This window comes from Pinus tabuliformis, chromosome X (genome assembly GCF_031772625.1).
Source record: "Pinus tabuliformis cultivar Carrire ecotype Pingquan chromosome X, CPIR1, whole genome shotgun sequence".
Lineage (NCBI taxonomy): Eukaryota > Viridiplantae > Streptophyta > Pinopsida > Pinales > Pinaceae > Pinus > Pinus tabuliformis.
The window spans coordinates 661,935,071-661,960,722 of NC_142308.1; positions in this window are offsets into that span (position 1 = coordinate 661,935,071).

Genomic DNA, 25,652 nt, shown 5'->3' on the forward strand with positions numbered 1-25,652 from the left:
TAACATATTTCACCTCTCTAAACACCACATCTCAGCTATACACAACCTTCCTTGATTCTGAGTTCCAAAGCTTATAACCTTTTAAACCATCCTTATACCTAATAAAGGTGCACCTTTCAAATTTATTATCCAACTTTGTCCTTTTATCCTTTGAAACATGTACATATGAATCACATCTAAATACCCTCAGATGTGAAAGATAAGTCTTCTTATCAGTCCATACCTCTTCTGGAGTCTTATCCTCCAATGCTAATGAAGGTGTTATGTTGACCAGGTAACATGCAGTCTCCACTGCCTCTGTGCAGAATTTTTGTCCTAACACCGCACCACTGAGCATGCTTCTTGCATTTTACATCAACGTCTTGTTCATTATTTCCACAACTCCATTTTTTTGAGGTGTGTCTGGAGTAGTATTTTGTCGTGCTATACCACACTTCTTATAGAACTCTTCAAATTCCTTCTTGCAAAACTCTCCATCGTTATCTATCCTCAGCACCTCTATCTTCTTCTATGTCTAGTCTTCCACGAGAGCCTTAAATTATTTGAACCTGTCAAAGGCTTTAGATTTCTTCTTGACGAAATATATCCATGTATTCCTTGAGAATTCATTTATAAATGATACATATTACAAAGACGTACCTAGTGATGAAACCGACATGGGTCCAAGCAGATAATTGTGAACAAGCTCTAATATACGTTTCGCCCTCTTAGCACCAGTGGGAAACTCACTCGATTATGCTTCACATAGACACAATTTTCACAAAAATCAAAATCCGGAGATAAATTAGACATACATTCTATCATACCATTACCATGAAGTATTTGAAGACCCTTCTCTCCAATATGTCCAAGTCCTTGATGCCATAGCATGGTATTTTCTCTAGATACCACTAGATTTTATGCTTCACTTTTAGGAACCACAGAATTATTGCACCCATCAATAACAGTGCTACCTTGAAGCTTGTACATAGTTCCAATCTGTACTCCCCACATTAATACCAGTGCTCCATGAAGCATCTTGCAAGTATCTTTCTCGAACATTCTTTTTATACCTACATCATCCATCTTGATTATAGGAATCAAATTTTTGGCCAATGCAAAAATATGAAGAACACCCAAAAGTGTTCTAATCCTTCCATCTTGCAACTTCAACTTGAATTTTCCATGACCAATGATTCTAATCCCATAAGAAGACATTAGAACCGTCATATTTCTCATACTCGTAGAACCACTCTCTATGGGGAGTGAAGTGAAAGGATGCACCTGATTCAATCAACCATGCTTCATGATCTACATTTGTACTTGAAGAAGAAACCAAGTACACATCCCCATCTTCAACTGAGGTGGTTTTTTCCTCTGTAAAACGAGAAATATCACATCCCTTCCCTTTCTCATGCGCTTTATATTTACAAGCCCCTTTGAAGTGACCTTCTTTTCCACATTTCCAGCACACCTATACAGGTTTTCCTGGAGATTTAGATCTCCCACTCGAGGACTTATTTTTTATTATGTTCTGGTACCGTCCTCATACAAACAAGGCATCACCATTCTGGACCTAGATATTTTTATATCTCATCTCCTCCGATAGCAAGGATGAGATAATTTCATCAAATTGCCAGGCAGTTGCATTGCACCCTATTGCAACAAGTAGAATATCCCACGAATATGGAAGAGAACACAACACAATGATGAAATTATCTTCATCTGAAATTTTAATACCAACAGATAATAATTGTCTTACCACAGTATTAAAGACGTTCAGATGCTCTATCACCGAGTCTCCATAGTTCATCCTTAGGTTATACAATTTTTCTGTAGGAACAGTTTATGCACTAGAGAGTTAGATTGGTACGAAGGTCCTAACATGTCCCACAAAGCCTTCATCGAAGCTTCCCCTGATACATTCAACACTACTGAATTTAGACACACAATCGTATTGTGCTATTTTCCTTCTGATCCAACTTCGCCCAGTCTTCAACTGTCATTGTTGCTGGTTTAGTACCCATATCTATAGCGATCCACTGATCTATATCCACCAGCAGATCCTCCATCTTAAGTTTCCACAACTCAAAACTATCACAATTAAATTTCTCGATCTCTATCTTTCCACTGCTCGCCATATTCTTTCACCACAAGAATCGATCCTGCAGATCCCCCACTGCAAACGGTCTACCATAGGCCCGAGCAATACCCCTCAGCAGTAAAGGTGTCCCCTTGAAGCCAAAACAACTCTTATACCAAATGTTGGTTTTAACTCCATACAAAAATTACCTACATGCGAATTCTAAAAATAGAAAATAAAAAATGGCTAGAGAATAAAACGTTAAACAAGTATACACAAAGATTTTCCCCTGGATCCAAAAACCGGGACTACCAGATTGATTTTCCATTATATTCCTTTCAATGTTATAATATATATATATATATATATATATATATATATATATATATATATATATATATATATATATATATATATATATATGATAGCATTCATAAACCCCAATCCATTAACTCTATATTAGAACATAACCACAGTTCCCTTGATCGGATCTATAAAATACCATCGACAGAAAACCATCATGCCCAAAACCATGTGTGAAAACCATGCACAAAACCATAGGTAGGTTCATCCACCTAATATAATGTGGGGCTAGTCGTGGAAAGAATATAACACATGCCGAACACTCTTCTACGACTTGTTTTTCTTTTACATGCTCCAGCTACTGATTGGTGGCTAGATTTGAAGAAGAATTACAATTTTTTTTTCCTTTTTTGTGCTAGGGTAAAGAGTTGTAAAGTGTTTTCTTTCTTTTGCTAGGAATTTGAAAATGGCAGCCATCGTGGGCCCTGAATACTAGTGCCACATATACAATGAAACAATTGGCAATGTAATTAGATAAGAGGTTTGTTTCCCTAGATATAATGAAGGGTTTATTGAAGATATCAAAGGTGGATGGACTCAAGAAGCTCAATCCCAATCTTGAGGCTTTAATTTGACCCTAAGGAAAAAGGTATTTTTCCGCATTAAGGGGGGAAGCTGCTCGAGAGCTTCAGGGTCAAAGGCCTGCTATGTTTGTAGTTTAAAGTTTACCTATTCTTCACTTTCTTCAACCCCTAGATGCTTTTATGGCTAGGAATCAAGTCTCAAGAAGTATCAAAAGAGTTTTCTTAATGAACCCCTTTTCTCTCGAGCATGACGAGAATGACAAAGGGGGATTTTTTTATGCCCATGCCTGAGGTCTTCCATGACTATTTCATGGGATTGGGACTTTACTAGTTGATCTAACGCATGGTAGAGAATGATGCAAATCCTTATGCCACACCATTACCTTCTAGATCTGTCATTGAGGCCATGCCTTCCATGAAACGTTTCAAGGAGCACCTCAACTCTGACTTGTTGCAATGTGTTGTTTGTTTGGAGGAGTTTAAATTGGGAAGTGAGGCATACAAGATTCCATGTAAGTACATGTTCCATTATGATTGCACTCAACTATGGTTGAATTTTCACAACTCATTCCTCATTTGTTGGTACCAGATGTCGGTCAACAACGATGGAGAGAGGATGTGCTAAAGTGAGCATGGAGTTTCACTTAAGTAGAGAGTGGATTGTGGTGTGCTTGTTTTCTCAAATAGTGGTCTAAAGTTATCTATGGGTAGAGATAGAGAAATTTTATGTTTCGTTAATCTAAAATTTTATTGTTATGTCTTGGAATCATGAATAAAAGTATTGAGCCTAGCTAACTCAATAAAGGTAAAGTTATTTTGTTACAATTTGTGACTCTAACATATGGCAGGTTAAGAATGGAGTTCCAAGACTTAATTGACAAAGACAAATATAACCAAGATGTGAACAATTTCAAAATATGAGGTAAAGGAGTCGTAATAACGATTAAAGGATGATGGACAACAAATTGAAAGTTTGTGTGAGTTTATGGGATAGACTCACAAGCATGTTGTATAATGAGTCACACATCTTAAATGTATGAAAGCCTATGGTGTTTGGTAGTGGTGTTTATAAAGTATGTGCCTGGTAACTCCATGAGTTGGAGTGTGTAATGTAAGCCTAATGAGGCATGTGTACCCCCATAAAGTTCATGGTAATTTTAAAACCACTTTGTAAATGCACGTTTTTTTTAAGCCAAAAACCACTATGTAAGTGCAAGTTTGTGGTAAGTTAGAAACCACGTGTGAGAGTGAAGTGGAGAGGGATTCATATAGGCATGGTTTAGGGTGAGACAACAAAACCCTGAGCATGGTTTAGGGTAAGCCGATAAATCCCAGAACATGGTTATGGAAAATCCGAGAAAACCCATGATGATGATGATCGAGGGCGATTTGCAGGTATAGGTACATGTATGTAGATAATGGTTGGCTTAATCATGTACGTGAAGTAAATCCTAGTATACTAACGGTTGTAATGATTGGCACCATGCATTCTGGTATATGGTTATTCCTTTATATGGATGTTGATGTATTCTTTTTTCATCATGCTTGTAAATACCAGGACCATAGTTAGACTTTGTTGATTGAGATAGAGATAAATAGTCATTAAAGGGGGGACATGGAAATATAATTCCTTCATTTCTTTAGTGTGCTCGTCAATTCTAGAATGAGTTTGTTCCTAATAGTTAGGAGTTTTTTGAGGTCTACTTGGTTGAGAGATTCTCTCCAGCTAGTTAGGTTCCTAGATTGGTGTGTAGTCGAGATATTCACTCAACCAAGAGATTGTATGACCAAGAATAACTAGTTATCTTGAGACATAGCTTGATGTATTTATATTGTATTATTATTTTCATGTAAATACAATTCTGAGTGCATTAAGAAAATATTTATTAGTATCATAGCCCGTGAAGGCCTGGGCATTGGCCCCTCGTAGGCCAAGGGAAAAAAAGAATAGTGTTATATATGATGGTGTTGTTTTTTATTTTTCATTTTTTTCATTAATTTGTTAATTTCCTATCCATGTGATTCAAAATAAATCCATTTACACATGCTAGTGGTGTAGATTGCAGATACTCTTGTGGTGAACTCAACATGTTGGCTTGAGAGAAATAGAAAAGAAACCTGTGGTGTGGACGAATTAAGCTACAAACGCTCGTGAGAAGAGTCGTATTGGCTATCCATGTTGCATGAGTTGCTAATGATTGTGAGGAACACAATATTAGTTGTACTTGCTACATTCTATTGTGAAGTTATCAAGCATGAACTGAATCTACTATGGTTTTAATAGTTTTTGGGAGAAGTAGAAAAGTGCACTAGTCTGTCAAGAGGAGTTTGCCTACAAAAGAGTCGAACCAATGTTATTGAATTCATATGGTTGTGGATATGTGGTAGACTATGCGTAGAAAACAAACCTTCGATGGTATGAAGGTGAATACCTCTCCACATTGGAGAAGAATCAAGGGAAGGTGGAAATAGACTTGAGAAGGTGCGCTCGGGCTTCAATGAGGAGAGCAGTTTTGCATGATGAACAAAAAGAGGATACCAAGGATGATAATGAATTTATTCAAGGGAGGTGTCAAGGAAGTGTAGTTTGATTTTCATCGAGTCTGTGGACATGTAAACTTTGCAAATTTGTCCCTTCTGTATGACCAAATTATGTATGATGTTAAGAAGCACGGATATTTTTTTGTTGTCTACTAGACGAGAAACACTCGAGGAACAAAAAGGTGTCATAAGAAGAAATTATAATGATTGTTTGGGTCGCACCAATGTGACACAAAGCATGATGGGAAAGAAATATATGAAAGCCCAACTTCAAGGAATTAAAATGTTTTGACAAGATGAAACTATAAACCAACAAACAACTGATAGGCACTTGGAGGACCATCTTCATCTTCCATTTCATCCAAAATATGATGACAACATTACCAATTTAACCATTAACTCCTATACAATGCTTCCTTCCTCATTTTTATCAGTGATTAGAGACCTGTGGAAGCATCTTCTCTGCTACGAAATGTTTTTCTTCTGCATGCTCCAACTATCGATTGGTGGCCAAATTTTAAGAAGAATTACATTTTTTTTTTATTTGTTGTGCTAGGGTAATGAGTTGCAGAGCATTTTATTTCTTTTTTTAGGAATTTGAAAATGGAAGCCATCGTGGACATTAAATCCTAGTGCCACATATCAAATGAAACAATTGGAAATGTAAATGGAGAAGAGGTTTGTTTCCATGTATGCAATGAAGGTTGTTTTGAAAAAATGAATGTGGATGAACTCAAGAAGCTCAATCCCGGTCTCGCAGCTCTGATTCGACCCTAAGGACAGAGGTATTTTCTGAATTTAAGGGGGGAAGTACTCGGGAGCTTCAGGGCCAGAGGCGTGCAATTTTTGTAGTTTAAAGGTTACTTATTCTTCATTTTTTGCAACTTGTGGGTGATTTTGTGCCTAGGAATTGAGTCTCAGAAGGTACTAAAATATTTCTTTTAATGAACCCCTTTTCTCTCGACCATGAAGAGAATGAGGAAGGGGAATTTTTCATGCGCATGCCTAAGGTCTTCGGTAACTATTTCATGGGACCGGGGCTTGACTGGATGATCCAACACCTGGTAGAGAGTGATTTGAATCATTACAACAAACTGTTGTATTCAAGATCTATCTTTGATGCCATGTCTGCCATGAAAATTTCCAAGGAGCACCTCAACTCTAACTTTCAAAATGTGTTGTTTGTTTGGAGGAGTTTGAAGTGGGAAGAAAGGCAGGTCAGATGCCATGTATGCACATGTTCCATTCTGATTGAATTCAGTCATGGTTGAAGGTGCACAGTTTGCACCCCGTGTATCGGTACCAAATATCGGTCTACAACTATGGAGAGATGACTGTAGCACAGTGAGCAAGTGGCGAGGAAAATCTGGTGTGATTGTTTTCTCAAATACTCTTCTAAAGTCATATGTGGGAAGAGATAGAGAAATTTGATGTTTTGTTAATTTGAATGTTTATTGTTATGTCTTAGAATCATGAATAAAAGTATTAAGCCTTATTGAGCCTAGCTAACTCAATATAGGTAAAGTTATTTTGTTAGAATTCATGACTCTAACAAATGACAGGTTAAGCATGGAGTTCCAAGACTTAATTGACAAAGACAAAGATTCCCAAGATGTGAACAATTTCAAAAGATGAGGTAAAGGAGCAACAATAGTGATTAAAGGATGATGGGAAACAAGCGAAATTTTGTGTGAGTTAGTGTGAGTTTGTGGATAGACACACAAGCATGTTGTATTATGAGTCGCACATCTTAAATGTAAGCATGTTTATGATGTTTTGTAGTATTCTTTGTAAAGTATGTACCTGGTAACTCAATGTGTTGGGGTGTGTAATGTAAGGTTCATGAGGCATGTGTATCCCCATAAAGTTCATGGTAATATTAAAACCACTTTGTAAATGCAGGTTTGTGGTAAGCCAGAAACCACTATGTAAGTGCAAGTTTGTGGTAAGTTAGGAACCACATGTGAGAGTGAAGTGGACAAGGATTCTTGTAGGCATAGTTTAGGGTCAGTCGACAAAACCCTGGGGATGGTTTAGGGTAAGCCAATAAAACCCAGAACATGGTTATGGGTAATAAGAGAAAACCCATGATGACGATGATGTAGGGGGATTTGTAGGTACAGGTATAGGTATGGAGATAATGGTTGAATTAATCATGCATGTGAAAGAAATCCTAGTAGACTAACAGTTGCAGCAGTTGGTACCCATGCATTTTGATAGATGGTTGTTCCTTTATATGGATGTCGAAATATTCTTTTTTGATGATGTTTGTAAACACCAAGACCACAGTTAGACTTTGTTGATTGAGATTGAGACAAGTAATCATTAAAGGGGTACATGGAAATATAATTCCTACTTGTCTTTAGTGTTCTCATCAATTCTAGAATGAGTATGTTCCTATTAGTTAGGCATTTGTTGAGGTCTAGTTTGTTTAGATATTCTCTCCAACTAGTTAGCTTCCTAGATTGGTGTGTGGTTGAGATATTCACTCAACCAAGAGATTGTATGTCCAAGATTGACTAGTTATCTCAAGACATAGCTTGAAGTATTTATATTTTATTTTTATTTTCATGTTAATACATTTATGAGTGCATTTAGAAGATTATGACCAAATTAATACTATTACCAAATTATAAATAAAAAAAGAGAGAAGAGAAGACATTTTTAATTTAATTTTTATTATCTTATTACCCGAAAAATATTGAAGATGGAAACAAAAAAAACTTAAAAGAAATAAAAAATAAAACAAATAAAAAAATCACAAAGAGAGGGTAGGAATCCAACTCTTACTTAATTTCCAGCCCTCATCCCTATTGATATTTTTCGCCTTTTTTCCAATTTCAATGGCCTCTCTTAACTTCTTATGGTGGAAATGATAAATCATCACAATGACCTTGGAATTCTCAATGCAAACATGGTGTTTAGTTTTCTCCGCATGTTCAGCAATGACTGAGAAGCAGGAATGATTATGCCTAATGTTTGTTGCATGTTCTTGAATTCTCATATTAATGGAACGACTAGTTTCTCCAATGTAGGGAACCATGCATGAGCAAGGGATTGAATAAACCCCTTTCATGACCTTAGGTTTCACATGGTCCTTAACATATCTAAGGGATCTCCTTATAGTATTAAGGGACATGAAGGTAGCAGAGACATTATTCTTCATAAGAACATGAGCAATGTTATCAATGGTCCCATAGATGAATGAAAGAAGAACATTTGAAATATGTTCATCACAATTTTTTTTCATCTTCAAACCTTTACCAGATTTTTGAAAAGCTAAAAGACATTGTGATAGATTGGTTTCCTCCATTTAGATACTCTCTTTATGTGCCTGGCCACCTCCTACTATTATTTTCAAAGACTTTTATAATATGGGATTTATCATCTTCTAGGCAATTTTCATCGGAGACACTCAGTGGGTAGCAAGGGTGTTAAGAACTCTGAATTTTTGCGGTGGGAAGTGGTGATAATTGACATGGAGATATTTTTTCATGTGATTTTTCTTGTGAAACAGTTGGTGAGACAAGGAACCATCTTCCATTCTAGAGAGGAGAAAAACAAGGAAATGAAGGCTACCATCAAACTCAACCTCCATTGTGCTTTGCTGGAGTCTGATTGAAAATTAAGATGAAAAAGGAACAAATATAACACCTAACAACCATGGGGCTAGAGAACACACGTGTACAATTTTAAAAAGAGAATAATACTATTGATAAAAATACATGTATTAAACTATTTTATATTACATTTTGTTATAATATAGAAACCTTGATAATATAATATTATAATGTATTTGAACTTGAAAAATAAGAAAATTAAAATATTAGTTATTATTAAACTTAAATTTAATTTAGAAAATTAAATAATTAAATTGAATATGTATTATTAAATAAAAGTTTTAGTGAGTCTTGAGGGTTAGCTCAAGTGGTTGATTTCCTATTGTTCAAGGCACCTTGCTAATGGGAGACCACAAATGCAAAGTAAACTAAGAAAAAATGGTTATTTTTAATTTTAATAGAAACCAAATGTAAAGTAAACTAAAATAGTGTGGTTTTGGCATCAAATCCAGTGCTAGAGTTCTATCTGGGACTAATAAAACTATTGATATTATTAACAAAAATAAAATTTATCATCTTATCACTTTACTATCATCATACTTACCATATTATTAACAAAAATAAAACTTATCATATTATCCATTTACTTACACATCTCTAACTTTGTTAAATTATTATATAAAATAGGAGTAGTCTAACTTATACAGGAAATGGTTTTTTATCATCAGAATTTGGCAACACAATTTCAGGACAAGAATGTGATTTTTTTCTTTTGTTTAAAATACATTTTTGAATGTATAAATAGATTCAACACCCCTAAGTCACTCAAATTCTACAGATTAAACAACTTAAATTCAAATTTTTAAAAATCTCTAACCAATTTTCATTAAAACTAATTAAAAAAAGTATCATGAAAAAAATCATTTCCTCTATAAATTAAACTACATCTATAAAATATATTCAGCCTACATTATTTTTAAATAATATATATTCTCCACTGAACCAAGACACATACCTAACCTGCATTAACCGTGAAAGAGTAACAACTTCCATATTTATTGGACTATAATTAAAAAAAGCCACCCAACATGTAAACTAGTTTTAACACTACTTGTATTACAATCAAAAGTAATTTATGTTTTATTTTTTCAACCAATTAATATGATGTACTGTGCATTGTATTAAATGACAAGAAAGTTAAATAAATTAATATTAAATATTATTTATCATAATTAAATATTATTATTATTATTATATTAATTCAATATAAATAACATTTAAGAATTTATTCCTTTATATAAATATGTTTTTGTATTATATAGAAAGATAAATTTCAAAATCGACAATCAAACACTTGTCTATGAAGACCCAAAACATTATGCATTTTGAATGACTTTCTATCAAAATAGCATTTAAAAAAATAGGTTTATTGAGTTGAGACACTCATTCTTCAACAAAGTATGAGGGGATGTTTGTGTAACTTTGTCCATCCATCGATTCCTTTTAAAAGAAAAATTATGTTCTAAATAAAAAAATAATTTCGGCTATAATAAAAAAATGAATAGAAGTAAAAAGGTGTACGACTAAGATGTTTAAATTTTATACTTTTCAAAAATATTTCAATGAGAGCTTTAAATAAAATATTTTAAGATCTATGTTAACTAATTTATGTTGATATTAGCTTCATATATATCTATATATAGAAAAAAAAATGTTAAAATAAACATTTTAATGTTATATATATATATCAATGTAGGTTATCAATAAAATATTTTAGTAAGAACTAATATTGACATATACTTAAAAATATCTTAATAATAAAAAACTTTTTTAATTTGTGTGATTAAATGTCTCGATGTACATGTGATGTAAAATATTTTAATGTTAATTACGTTTATATTATATATCATTTAAAAAAATTATGTATATATCATGAAAGAAATAAGTTTTTATGGTTAAAACATTTATATGGCCCTATATATACTTTATTTAGCATTCAAAATTACAATTTAAACAATGAAAAATAACACATTGGATTTTGGACCCTAAAGAAGTTTTCACATGAAGAAATTTGATACCTCTCAGCTCATATTAGATCTATACTTAAGATGGATCTATGCTGGTACTTTATTAAAATTAAAGGTTACATAGACATATATAGAGAAAACATAACTGCAATTAATACTACAATGGGCATCAGTACTATAGTGAGAAATTGCAAATGACTAAAAATAACATTCAAACCAACTTTGTGGGCTAAGCTGGATCTATTCAGCGCTGCACAGTAATAGTATCTGATGATCCTTGGCTTATGTTTTGTTGACCAGGGAGCACCAGAATAAGATAGTTATCAAATATTGTTGCTGAGTTTCTAGACATGAAGTCAACATTGCGTATTCCACAGTTTTTGTAGAATTGATGGAGACTGTGAGTGTACAATGTTTCATAGTGACCAAGAAAGCCATAGTTGTAGAAGGAAGAGAGATCACTATCTACTCTTAGGGTTATTTCTTGTTGACTACCAGGCCCTACTATATTTTTAAATGTAATGTCTCGTGCTGTGTAGCCATCAACATTTATAGCTACAATTGTGAAGCCAAATCAATTAGAAATTTCCAAGAATATAAAATAAGATTTAGATTTATTGAAATTGAGGAGTATGAAATTCAAGCTGAGAAAATTACATAATATGAACTTACTTGTTGAATTGATTGGAATTTTAATCAACGAACTTACTTCCTGAATTGAACGATCAATTGATCATCAGAATTTTACTCTAGATAGGGAATTGGAGGCAATTTTGTATCCCTCTCAATGTCTGGAACCCTTTTCTATTAAGTGTTCCTTTTTCCATGATATTAGAGATCCTCCAAGTCCTGCATCTGGCATAAATTTCATCCACAGAAAGAAGCAGGCACCTAAATATAAAAGAGTATCGATATGTTCTTTTTCCATAGAGGAGATAATGTCCCTTGGTGAAGGATATTTTAGGATTGATGCCTACGAGAGGCCTCATACCAGCATTTCCCCCCTATTCGCCTATTCAATGAATTCTTTTTTAAATTGGTGGTTTACGGGCCCTTACAAGAATTTTATCAAGACTCATGGTCCACCATGATCTTGTTGTCCATGACTGTTAAGGGTCTGGGAGCGACCCAAAAAATGAACTCCATGAGAGGGGTTATTGGGATTCAAAAACCATCTCTCGTCCCCATATAGGAAAAAATGCTCCCCCGTGAAAGCACATGGGAAGTGCTATTATCAATATTCCCATATTGTTGTGTTTGCACCACTGATGCAGTTTGACACTCAGGTGGGTTGGGGGTGATGTGGAATGCAAAAAAATTGAATGTAGTGCATATGTTTCCTATGCAGTTATTATATTAACAACACACTTTCCTGGCTTGAATTTTCGATTGCGTAGTATCAATACATACGCACCTTTTGTTGACAAGAGGCTATTTTGAGATCGGGTATCGGGTTTAGGTATCTTGGGGTTGTGTTTATTAATAATCATAGGTCACCCAAACTTAAACAATAATGTAACCACTTACATATATAGTCATAAACACAGAGATGTAGCAGAAAAACACTTCATTTCATTAATAGAAAAATAATGAACTATGCTTACAAACATAATGGAAATAAGATAGCTCGGGTGATGGTATGTTATCTCTAAGAAGAGATTTGGCGGCTACATTCCTTTGAACTATGTTATAATGAGGCTCAATGGCCTACTTATTATTGGAAAACATGAGAAAACCCTAAACAACCAAAACCCTAACCCCAGGAGATGTAATACCAAGAATTTGTGGGCCTCGTTGGGGTTAGTTTGGCAGCCAACTTCACGGAGTCGTAACTTTGTCATATTATCTCCATTTGGTGCATACGATAGCTTGTTCGGAAGGTCTTGTTGAGTACAACATGTTTTTCCATAGGACCCTATGTATGGTCATGGGCCTACCATGGACCCCAAACAAATGTTATCTAGGGGGTCAAAACTACTCTGAAGTGTTACACTAAAAAATGTCACCATGATTATTTGCAGTTAGTATGGCTCCATCCACTGTCATACTATCCTCCTTGGCAAGTCTCATGCCTCTGCTCTCCATGTCAAACTTCAAGAAAGAGAGAAAAGTCATTTAAAGTCAATTATCTCTGGTACGCAGTTTCTCTTAGCCTTACCTGCGGGTACGCAACCCAAGTTCAAAATACCTGCGTACTTGTACGCTCTGTATGTAAAGGGGTGGGTGCGTACTCCTGTAAAGGTCAAAAGGCTCAAGTTTCACTCTAAAAAAGTTACTTGTAGTCATTTCTAGAGCATTCTAAAAGCTTGTTTGACGTGTATGGAGCGCCTCCAGATGGTTCATGTATCCCTATGAAAGAGGAACTTATCCCATCAAGAGGGGAGCTATCCCATCCAAAGAGGGGCTTATCCCATTGATGGTGGACCTGAATAACTTCCTCTAGAGCACTATAAATATAGGCATTGGGTCAAAGGGAGGGGAGGTTGAAAGATAAACATTCCTAAGGGTAGATGCTGCTGGAATTAGGACTTCCTTGTAGAAGCTTGTGAGGAGAGATTACCATCTTTACTTGTTTCCATTGGGAGGTGGGTGAGCTGATCAGAGTAAAGGAGAACTCTTGTGGACCCTGGGGGGAGCTTGCACAACACCAAGGCTCAGGTTGTAATGGTTCCTTTTGTTACCTTTTAATACAAATTAGTCCATTCTTCTCAACAATTTGTTATTAACGAGTTGTTTCATATACTCCTTGGTCTATATGTTAAATATGTTTTATTTTATGTGATATTCAGGTGCTATTTAATCGTTTGATTGTTGGTGAATGCAGGTTTCGAAGGGAAGGAGGAGCTCATCCAGATCAACGAAGCTGGACTACTACAACAGCGTTGGATTACAGGTAGGATCTAAACACTTGATTTCTCATATTGTAAAAGCATATTTAGGGAAGGATTGCTCTTATTTGTCTTGTTTGTCATTAGAAAGTCTTAGGCTTTCTAGGAAGGTCGGTTGTGTCCGCACTAACGACTCTTTCCGCGTGACAAAATGGCGACTCCGCTCGGGATTCCATTAATGTGAATGTTTTTTCCTTTGTATGAACTTTTGATCTGAGAAAAGTTATTTGTTTTCTGGTTTTTGGCTGTCTGACTGTGTGTTTGGGTGGGCTAGCTTAGGGTTAAATTAGATTTTAGTTTTTCTTTGTTTTGCTCGAAGTACGTAGCCTCTGATTTGAGCACAGTGCGTACCTATACGCACTGTCGCTTTGTGCAGAGAGCGTACCCGCACCTGTGCAAACAGGTCGCCTGCGTACCCCTGTCAAAACTAAGAAAATTTCATTTTTCTTCTTTTTAGCCTTTTACATTTTGTTTTTAATTTGTTTTTCTGCCCAGATCCACTGGTTTTCTGCCATAAATCTTCACCTAAGCTTGTTTCATTAGCATTCCAGCTTCAAGCTTTCATCAATTGGGTGTTTTAAGTCTCTTTTTTGAGAAATTCTTAATTTGATTTCCTTTGGTCATTACTTGGAGGTTTGTCTCAGTCTTTTCACAATTTTGCATCTTTTTGCTCTTGTTTTTGCAAAAAAATTTCCCCCTCATTCGCCGGGGGGGGGGGGGGGGGGCTAAATTGTGTATGAGTGTTAATCGCCTTTGAGTGTTTTTATTTTTTGATCTTTGGAACTCTCACCCAATTTTCTCAACTTGCACTTGATTGGTTCTTAGATTACATTAGAATCGTCTTGTGTTTGAGAATTCTCTTGCATAGATCACATTTGCATAATTAGAATTCTCATTTTCAGAATATGAATGAAAAATGTGCATAGATTACATTTGCATACTTTTCAAGTGAATTGTGCATAGATTACAATTGCATAGTTTACATTCTGAAAAATCAATTGTAGGTTTAGATCAGTTTTCTTTGATTTGAATTTACACAAAAATAAAAATAAAAAAAAATGGTTTGGAATTGATTTGCATTAGTTTTTCTTGATAAAATTCGTGCATTAGAGAATTTGTTATATTTTCTCTTAGTGATCAATTTTTTGCATTGTTGGAAATGAATGGAAACTCTCTCCTTACTTTAGTTAGGATTCATCGAATTGAAAAGATTACATTATCATATTCGATTGCATTCAGTTGAGTCGGGTCATAACACCATTGGTTTCATCTCCATTTACCCCTTTGAGTAATAACAGCCTTAATAACACAGCGCTTAATTAAAATTCATCTAGTAATTTTTACATTTCTAGGGCTCTGAAACACCAATATAGATCAGGCTAGTGTCTTGGAGTAGGAGAGTAATTAACTCTCCAAGACAACAAAACTAAACAAGTAGCTCATCTTGTGGTAGGATAAATCCAACTGTTACATTTATGCTCTGGGAAAGCTCCTCTTAAAGGAGAAGCACAAGACCGTGTCCAAACCAGTGAGGGGATCAATCCTCCTTCATTGGGAAAGACGCCAGATACGCACGTACTACAAACGGTAAACCTCGGATTATTGTCGAGGAGCCTGGGGTCACTTGTCGGTAAACCTTGGATTATTGTCAAGGAGCCGGCAAGGGGATTGAGCTTGTTACTCTGCCCTTGCTTGCTATCGGGTCGTAGACTGTTCCCCCAGGTGTATTTGTTGTTGTTGGTAACCTTAGTGACCATTATCTTTAGGGTTCTACGCAAGGTGACGGTGGAGGGAAGATCCCACTGTACCTGGAGCAGACGTCGGCTAGACTCACTTGGATTTTCTGGGGGGTTCACTTCACTCGAGACGGTTAAAGTGGAGGAACTTGGTCCAGTCTATTCATTAAGCAGGTTTCTGGGGTAACTGTTCCACCCGCCACTTCTGTACTGAATTCTGCGATGTTGGATTTCATCCCCAACTAGTGTTTTTGGTCCAGAAGGTTACTGTTTGTGTATGGTTTGACTCCTAGATTTGATAGCGCGTGTTAATTTGTTTGTTTTTACTTTTAGAGACCATAGGTTTGAATTGTGAATTTTAATTGTTAGGTGTGAATTGTGAATTGTTAATTTTAGTTTTAAAAAATTGTTAATAAAATTCACTGAAGTTGAATATAATGGAAAATGCTCCGGAATTTACCAACCTAGGAACCCCTCCTAACGAGAATCCTAGTACTTTTCCTTACTTTGGAAATGTTGGTCCTCCTTATATGGCTACTTTGTCATTACCTGGATTTACAATAGGTTTACCGATATGGTTATTTTCAACTTCGTTGGCCCAAAATACTCCAATTGTTCCATCTCAACCGGATGCTTCACCTCAACAGAGTTCACCATCTCAACATCACCAACCTTCTGTTGACCCTTTACCTTCTTCGCCTAATTTTTCTTCCTCCATTTCTTCCTCTTCGCCTGGTAAAAGCCTTGATGCTAGTAACCAGGTGGGTAAGAAGAAGAAGAAAGGGAAGAAGAAGAAGCAGAAGAAGAAGCAAGATAAGAAAGAAGTTAACCAACCAACCATGGCTGTAAGTGTTATTTGTGTTGAGGAAAACTCCGACATGCATCGTAAACCCAAATACCCTTGCAGGCTTTGTAAGGGTGACCACTTCCTTGTCAATTGTCCTGGTATACCAAAGGTCTTGGAAGTATGGTCAGAAAAATCTCATCAACTTTCCATTGATCCATCAACTAGTGATAGTCAGGTTCCTGGGAAAAAGCGTAAAGTTAGGTTTCCTTGTAAGTTATGCAAAGGGAGTCATCAAACTCACATTTGCCCTCACATGGATGAAGCCTCAACATTGTTGGAAAACCTTATTGTTCCACAGCAAGAATTTCCAACTGGTTACCGTAAACTTTCTCCCAACCTACCGTCAACTGACGGAGTGATTGATCTAAATTCAAGTACAGTCGATCACACTCTCCCATTGGAGAGTGAAACTCATGTCACTCAGGTTGATGATCCATTAGTTGATCAAGTGGTCGATTCAATTTCACATTCGGTCGATCACACTTTCCCTTTGGAGAGTGAACTTCATACCGCTGAGGTTCTTCTTGTTACATTAGATTCTTCTATGCCGGGGGGCATTTCACTTATTTCTACAGAACCCCCTCCAAGCGCTGAGGTCTTTTCCTTTGATTGGAATAGACTGACAGAACCTCGTCTTCCTTCCTCCATCCCTTTCCAAATCATTGTCAAGGCTGGTGGTAGGGACATACATCGTACTCAGGTAGACGAAGGTGCTTCTGTTAGTATTTTATCCTCAACTGTTTGGAAAGCTTTGGTTTCCCCTCAGCTTGCGCCTATTACGCAGAATCTGAAAGCTTTTAACAGAACCATTAGTGAACCTTTAGGGATCCTTCCTAAGTTTTCTATTACCTTGGAAGGTAAACCTGTCTGTATTGATCTTATGGTAGTTCTAGGTCCCTTGTATTTCAATTTACTCCTTGGACGAGACTATGTTTATGCAATGAAAGCTGTTGTATCGACACTCTTTCGCGTGATGTCTTTCCTTCACAATGGAAATATTGTGACTGTAGACCAGCTTTCGTTCCCTAGTCTTGTATCAACTACCAATAATATGACACCCCTAAATGTTCCTGATTCTAAAGTGGTATCTACCCTACCATGGGTTAATTATGTGGCAACTGGTCCCATGTTTTCAGTTACCGATGTAAGTGAGCCTCTCACTGTTTGCTCATCTTCCTTTGATTTAGATCTGGTAATTGACATGGAAAACTCTATGGGATTATTTGAACACGATGTTCTTATCCCTTTTGATTCCCTTGACATGTGTTCCTTTCCGAGAAGTATTCTTCCTTCTGATGAAGACCTCTTGGAAGCCATGATCAAGGTGTGTCCATTGACATGTCTTTCTTCCAGTTGGAAGCCATGATCAATGTCGCGAGGATAGTTTTTTCCTGTATCAACCTCGTTAAAAAATGAAACAGGCTGTAATGAGGACAATTCTTTTCCTGTGTCAACCTCGTTAAAAAATGAATCAGTTGGTCAGAGGAAAGTTCTTTTGCTGAGTCAACCTCGTTAAAAAATGAATCAGGTACGAGGATAGTTTTTTCCTGTATCAACCTCGTTAAAAAATGAAACAGGCTAGCATGAGGATAGTTCTTTTACTTAGTCAACCTCATTAAAAAATGAATCAGGTAGATTTTAGGATATGTAGGTAGATTGTAGAAAGTAGGGTTTTGAGGATAATTCCTGTTACTGAGTCAACCTCGTTAAAAAATGAATCAGGTATGAGGATAGTTCTTTTCTTGTGTCAACCTCCTTAAAAATGAAACAACTCCCTTTTCAAGTTAAATATTGAAAGTAAACCTTCATTCCATCCATCTGGTTGAATGCAATGAAGCCTGGGGGGCATGTACCTCATTTTGCATCATTAAACTCGAGGCATGCGAACTTTTTGAGCATAGTTCCTTGTCTTGTGTCAAGCTCGTTAAAAAATGAAACAAGGGTAGGTTAAGTAGGTAGCTTATAGAGAGTAGTCATGAGCATAGTTCCTTGTCTTGTGTCAAGCTCATTAAAAAATGAATCAAGGATTTTAGAGCACAGTTCCTTGTCTTGTGTCAAGCTCGTTAAAAAATGAATCAAGGTTTTTTAGAGTAGAGTTTTTGTTAGGTAGATTGTAGAGAGTAGTTATGAGCATAGTTCCTTGTCTTGTGTCAAGCTCGTTAAAAAATGAAACAACTCCCTTTTCAAGTCGAATCTTTACAAGATCTTGAAAGTAAAGCTTCATTCCATCCACCTGGTTGAATGCAATGAAGCTTGGGGGGCATGTACCTTGATTTGCGTCATTATGCTGGGGGCATGCGAACTTATAACAAGCATAGTTTTTCGTTCCAAGCTTGCGTAAACATGAAACCGAATCCGAGCATAGTTCTTTTCCTGTGTCAAGCTCGTTAAAAAATGAAACAAATCCTCCCCTAATTGAGTCGAGAGTTTGACTAGATCTCATAAATGTTAAGTTGTATATTTAGGTTAGTTATTTCAGTTTTTTGCATAATTTTCTTACAGTTTTAGGTTGATTCTTTCAAATGATCTCGTAACTCAACCTTCATTTCATCCAACCGGTTGAATGAAATGAAGCTGGGGGGCATGCGCTCTAGCAGTTATGCTTAGGGGGCATCAAGCACAGTTTTCTCTCTGTTTCAAGCTTGTGGAAAAATGAAACTACTTTGAAGCATAGTTTTTCTCCGTTTCAAGCTTTTGTAAAAATGAAACCTATCTCGAGTCAATTTCAGTTATTTTCAAGACTCGTTAAACTCATGAAAATGCCGAGTTCTTTCCGTCTTTTCCTGCTCGTAAATTAAATTGAAAGTCGGTCATATGAGTACATTTTTATCCCTTTTTCGAACTCATTAAAATTTACGAAAAAGTGAAAACCATGAGTACATTTTTATCCCTTTTTCGAACTCGTTAAAACTTACGAAAAAGTGACACCTTGGAGTTCTCTTTTAAGCCCTTTTCAGACTCTCAAAATATGAAAAGATCACCGAGTTTTTCTTTATAAAATCGTTAAAATGGAACTAAAAATACGGTCCTCTTACAGCCCTTTTCTGACCGTAAAAACATGAAAAGATTGTTGGATTTTTGTCGTTTCAAATTCGATATTGGAAATAAAACGACGTGTCCTTGATCACTTTCTACTTTTCAGATCAGAGACACTAATCATGAAAGTACTCTTTGGTCGTAAAGATCAAGCGGTTCTCTCAAGTATTATTTTATACTTTTTCGGGCTTGGGAGACACAACTTTACGAAAAAGTTCAACCTGGAGTCTTCTTAAGTTTTTTCAGACTCTCTAAACATGAAAAACGCCGAGTTTCTCCTATACTGGACTCGTTAAAATTTCACAGTAAAGGACCTGTTCGATTACAAACAGGAACAGACCACTCCTTCTTAGGGTCTGAATCTAAACTAAGTTGGACTCATCCGAAGGATGAGCTTATAATCAAGCATATGTTATCCTCCTCAAGCTTGTAAAAAATAAAGAGGTACTTGCTAGAAATGGTGGGGGAAAAGAGAGAAGAATGAACTGAATTGTTATCCTTTGTTACAGAAGAACCTTATCACCGCTCTTGAACACGACACTTTCCATTCACCTGGGTTGGGAAATCCTTTGCCTTAAAAGTTGATCAAACCACTTTGAAAGTTTTCAACCGTTTCCGGGTATTAACTTTGGGTCAATCGTCACCAAGCCATCTGTTGTGTCGTTATGTGTTCAAGAGGTCTCTGCAAATAAACCATTCATATGCAAAATACTTGTCATCCATTTGACCATCCCTGAGTCAGTCCTTACAGCAACATTTCTTCAACTTGAACAATGATTTCGTGTTGTGGGATTGCCTGCAACGGGTCGCTTTCTATTGACATCAGCACATTATCTGGAAAGATGACCTAGGAATCGTCAGTACCTTGAAGTCTGCATGCATCAATGGCAGGTTTCTCGCCTTTGACGACAGTTTACATCATTGACTTTCGATCGAAGGATTCCGTGAAATGTTCGACATCAACTCATTCATTCACATCTCATGGATTGTACTGGGTACTTTGAGAACCATTGACATCACTGGTGGTTTCTCTCACACTTGTTAACAGTTTACATCATCGACTGGTAATCAAGTGGTTTCTACCATGTTCGACATCAACTCATTTATTCGCATGGATAGAATCGTACCAATTCAGGAAATAGAGATGAAGACCCTAGATCTAGTTTCCACTATCCAGGCTACGAGGAGTTTTGTATTCATTATATAGTAGACTAACCATAAACAGATGGCTGCGTCCATACTGTGTCTACAAAAGTCTACGATTGTGATGTACTGCAAAATCATTCTTGTATCTGAGCAGTAGTTAGATTGTTAGTTAAAGTTTTCAATCTGAGTATGGGAATGCCTACCTCAGCGATGATATCATCTTATATATGTATTTTGTGTTGAATATTTGCAGGTTCTGACCGGGCTCTCCACAAGATACTCCTTGAAATGATAAAGTACTTCACCCTTCCTAGATCATAAAAACCCTAATCTACTACAGGCTTCGCACTTTAGGGGGCAATCTGTTACACTAAAAAATGTCACCATGATTATTTGCAGTTAGTATGGCTCCATCCACTGTCATACTATCCTCCTTGGCAAGTCTCATGCCTCTGCTCTCCATGTCAAACTTCAAGAAAGAGAGAAATGTCATTTAAAGTCAATTATCTCTGGTACGCAGTTTCTCTTAGCCTTACCTGCGGGTACGCAACCCAAGTTCACAATACCTGTGTACTTGTACGCTCTGTATGTAAAGGGGTGGGTGCGTACTCCTGTAAAGGTCAAAAGGCGCAAGTTTCACTCTATAAAAGTTACTTGTAGTCATTTCTAGAGAATTCTAGAAGCTTGTTTGACGTGTATGGAGCGCCTCCAGATGGTTCATGTATCCCTATGAAAGAGGAACTTATCCCATCAAGAGGGGAGCTATCCCATCCAAAGAGGGGCTTATCCCATTGATGGTGGACCTGAATAACTTCCTCTAGAGCACTATAAATACAGGCATTGGGCCAAAGGGAGGGGAGGTTGAAAGCTGAACATTCCTAAGGGTAGATGCTGCTGGAATTAGGACTTCCTTGTAGAAGCTTGTGAGGAGAGATTACCATCTTTACTTGTTTCCATTGGGAGGTGGGTGAGCTAATCAGAGTAAAGGAGAACTCTTGTGGACCCTGGGAGGAGCTTGCACAACACCAAGGCTCAGGTTGTAATGGTTCCTTTTGTTACCTTTTAATACAAATTATTCCATTCTTCTCAACAATTTGTTATTAACGAGTTGTTTCATATACTCCTTGGTCTATATGTTAAATATGTTTTATTTTATGTGATATTCAGGTGCTATTTAATCGTTTGATTGTTGGTGAATGCAGGTTTCGAAGGGAAGGAGGAGCTCATCCGGATCAACGAAGCTGGACTACTACAACAGCGTTGGATTACAGGTAGGATCTAAACACTTGATTTCTCATATTGTAAAAGCGTATTTAGGGAAGGATTGCTCTTATTTGTCTTGTTTGTCATTAGAAAGTCTTAGGCTTTCTAGGAAGGTCGGTTGTGTCCGCACTAACGACTATTTCCGCGTGACATGAAGTTCAGGGCTCGAAAAACTGCAAAAATAGTAAATGGTTAAATGAACAAGGAAATAGATGAAAAAAATAGGGGGTCTATGTTCACTAGGTGGGTGGCCACCAATATCCACCTGGATCATTTCTCCCCCCTTAGGAATAAATTGTCCCCATTGCGTACAGAGCCTCCATAAGGTGAGGAAATTTCTGTTGAACCTGGTCCCTACTGAACCACTTTCACTCATGAAGGAGTTGGCCTACTTTGAAAACTCTGTATAGCTGTATCCTTTTTTAGTGAGTGTTCTTGTTATGTGTGTCCATGATCTGATCAGTTGTGGCATGTTCCATGTAATCCAGGTTGAGCTCTGTTGGTGTGAGTTGTTTTGCATTGTCACATGTGTCCAACAATGGTGGGAAGTGTGGTCGAAGGTGATCTACATTAAACACTAGGTGTAGACCAAGGAACAGTGTCATGCTAAGCTCAAAGGCATTATCACCGATGACCTAGGTGATGATGTATGGCCCATATATGAGTGGGTGAAGTTTGCAGTGGGGTCCAACAAGGATCTCCTTCTGCAAATGTAGCCAAACTTTGTCGCCTACCTGGAACTTGTGCGACACTCGATGTTGATCATGCTGTTGCTTGTACCTAGCATTAGCTTTATCCAATATATCATGGACCTGTTGGAGGATGTGTTGAATATGCTCAATGAAGTTGTTAGCCCTTTCAGCGTTGGACAAAATGTGAGTCGAATCTACCTGACTGGCTGCAAATGGTATGGTCACATCAATGGGGAATAATGGCTAAAATACCAGCCCTACCTGAAAGGCATTGTGGCTTGTTGAGATGTTGAGAGCTCTATTGTAAATGTTTTGGACAAAAGGGAGAGTTTCATCCCACTTGCGTGGATGCTTCGAGTTGTACATGCATAGAATGTGTATGATCATCATGTTGACAACCTTTGTTTGGCCATCAATTTGGGATGGAAAGTGTGGACTTAGTAAGTTTTGCATCCAGTATCGACCAGAGACTTGACTAAAATGCACTCAGGAATCTATTGTCCTGATCTAAGACAATGGACCATGGGATCCCAAAGTGTACCCACACTCACTCAAAGAAGAGCTTAGTAGTGGCCTTTGCTATAATATGCTTCTTGAAAGCATCCATGACAGACATCTTAGAGAATCTTTCGATGACCATGAAAACACAAGCATTGATGTGCTTAGTAAAGGGATGGACTGACATGTAATCCATGGAGATAGATTCCCAAGGCCGACTAGGAGTAGATAGAAGAGTATATAGGCCTTGCTTCTTGATTGTTGGTTTGGAAATGACACAGGCGGTGTAGAATCTAACGTACTTCCCAAAATCCTAATGGAGTTTCAGCCAATAAAAATACTTCTTCAATATCGCCACTATTTTCTCTACTCCGAAATTTCCAGCAAACCGACTGTAGTGCACCTCCCAAACCATCTTGGCACGCTCACTTGAAGGAACACAGATGTGTCCTAGGTGTCATAACAGCGCATCCTAAAGGTGAAAATTTGGAGCTTTCTTCCCTTCGACGAGTCTCTGGTATATGTTTCTGAATTCTGAATCACTCTTGTAAAGATGCGGCCACACTGATTTCGCGTGCCCACAGGAGTTGAGAAAAATGATCAGCGCAATGACTGATGGTTGGTTGAGGAAACGAATGACATTATTGGTGTTTCCCTTCTTATACTTAATGTTCAAATGGAATTGTTGTAGATAGGTGGACCATTTTTTATGACGATCATTCTACAAGTTCCCTTGTGTTTGTACGAACTGTAGACGTTGGTGGTCTGTGTGGATGACCATTTCCTTCCCTAGAATGTAACGCTTCCATTGACAGAAGGCCTGCACAATGGAATACATTTCTTTTTCGTAAGTGGGGTACTTTCATATTGTGTCTAAAAGTGTCTCGTTGTGGTAAACCATTGGATTCATGTGTTGAGTAAGAACCACACCAATAGCATAGTTGGAGGCATCTGTCTCAATCTCAAATGGTTGTTGCAGGTTTGGTAATGTGAGCACTGGTGCAGAACGGAGGCGATTCTTCAACTCAGAGAATGCTATTTGTTGGGTTTCTGACCAAAAAAAAAATTCCTTTCGCTCTTCCCTTACTGACTTGACTTAAAGGCCAAGTGATATGAGAGAACCCCAACATGAACATAGTGTAGAAATTGGTAAGACCCAAAAAGTTGTGGAGCTCTGTTAGAGTGGTTAGGGTTGGCCAATCCAGAATGACTTGTATCTTGGATGGGTCCACATGTACACCCTTCTCATCAATGATGTATCCCCAATATTGAACCTTGGTCAAGAAAAAGGTGCATTTCTCACAGTTAGTACACATATTTAGTTGTCGCAGGGTTTGAAGGACTTGCCGAAAATGGTGGAGGTGCTCTTCCCAACTCTGGTGGAAGATCAAGATTTCATCTAAATACACCACCATGAATGCACTGGTGAAGGGTCACAAGATGTCTTCCATTAGTCTCATTAAGGTTGCAGGGGCATTCATCAATCCAAACGACATGACCAACCATTCGAAAAGGCCCTCCTTGGATTTGAAGGCAGTCTTCTACACATCGGATGGTTCGATAGGCACCTGGTGATAACCCAACTTCAAGTCAATCTTGCTGAAATATTTGGCCCCTTTGAGCTATTCTACAAGGTCATCAATCTGTGGGATTGGGTACCTATTATTTTACAGTAATCTTGTTCAGTGCACGATAGTCAATACAAAGCCTCTAAGTCCCATCCTTCTTTTGTACCAATATAATTGGGCTTCCACAAGGTGATGAGCTTGGACTAATGTTCTCTTTTTGCAATAGTTCCTAAATCTACCTCTTGATCTCATCATTCTCCAGAAAAGAGCATCGATAGATTGGTCCATTGGGCACCAACGCACCTAAGGTCAGATTGATGGAGTGCTTGACCTAACAGTGCAAAGGTACCCCTGTGGGTGAGGAAAAAATATCACTGTACTCCTCCACAACCTTGTCCATCTACTATTGTTGTGCAAAGGAGCCCTGCCTAGAAGCCTTGGCCACAACCTTCTTCTTTCCCTGGGGGCAAATCATAAGGAAAACAAATTTTGGGGTCTGGGAAATGATCTTACTTCATTGCTTTGCAGTGATAAAAGAGATGGTGTTAGGTGGGGCGACCTTCGGTATGTTGTATAACTTATTGTTATCAATAAAAAATTAATCATCTAGCCCAATTTACTAGATGGATCGAAGTAAACCATGTAAAGCTAATTTTACCATAGTAAAATTTCTTTCACTGTGAGAAATTACTTAATAAACCACCTTTGTTAAGTAATATATAGTTAAACCCATGAAGAATAATTAAATAAATCACTATTTATTTGATTTTCTTCTAGGAACTATTAATTAAATCATTGTTAAATTATTATTCCTTGTCATATTTGACCCAATCATGAAAAATAAAGAGATAAATCATTAATTATCTTATTTTTCTCTATGAATAATTAATTAATCACTAAT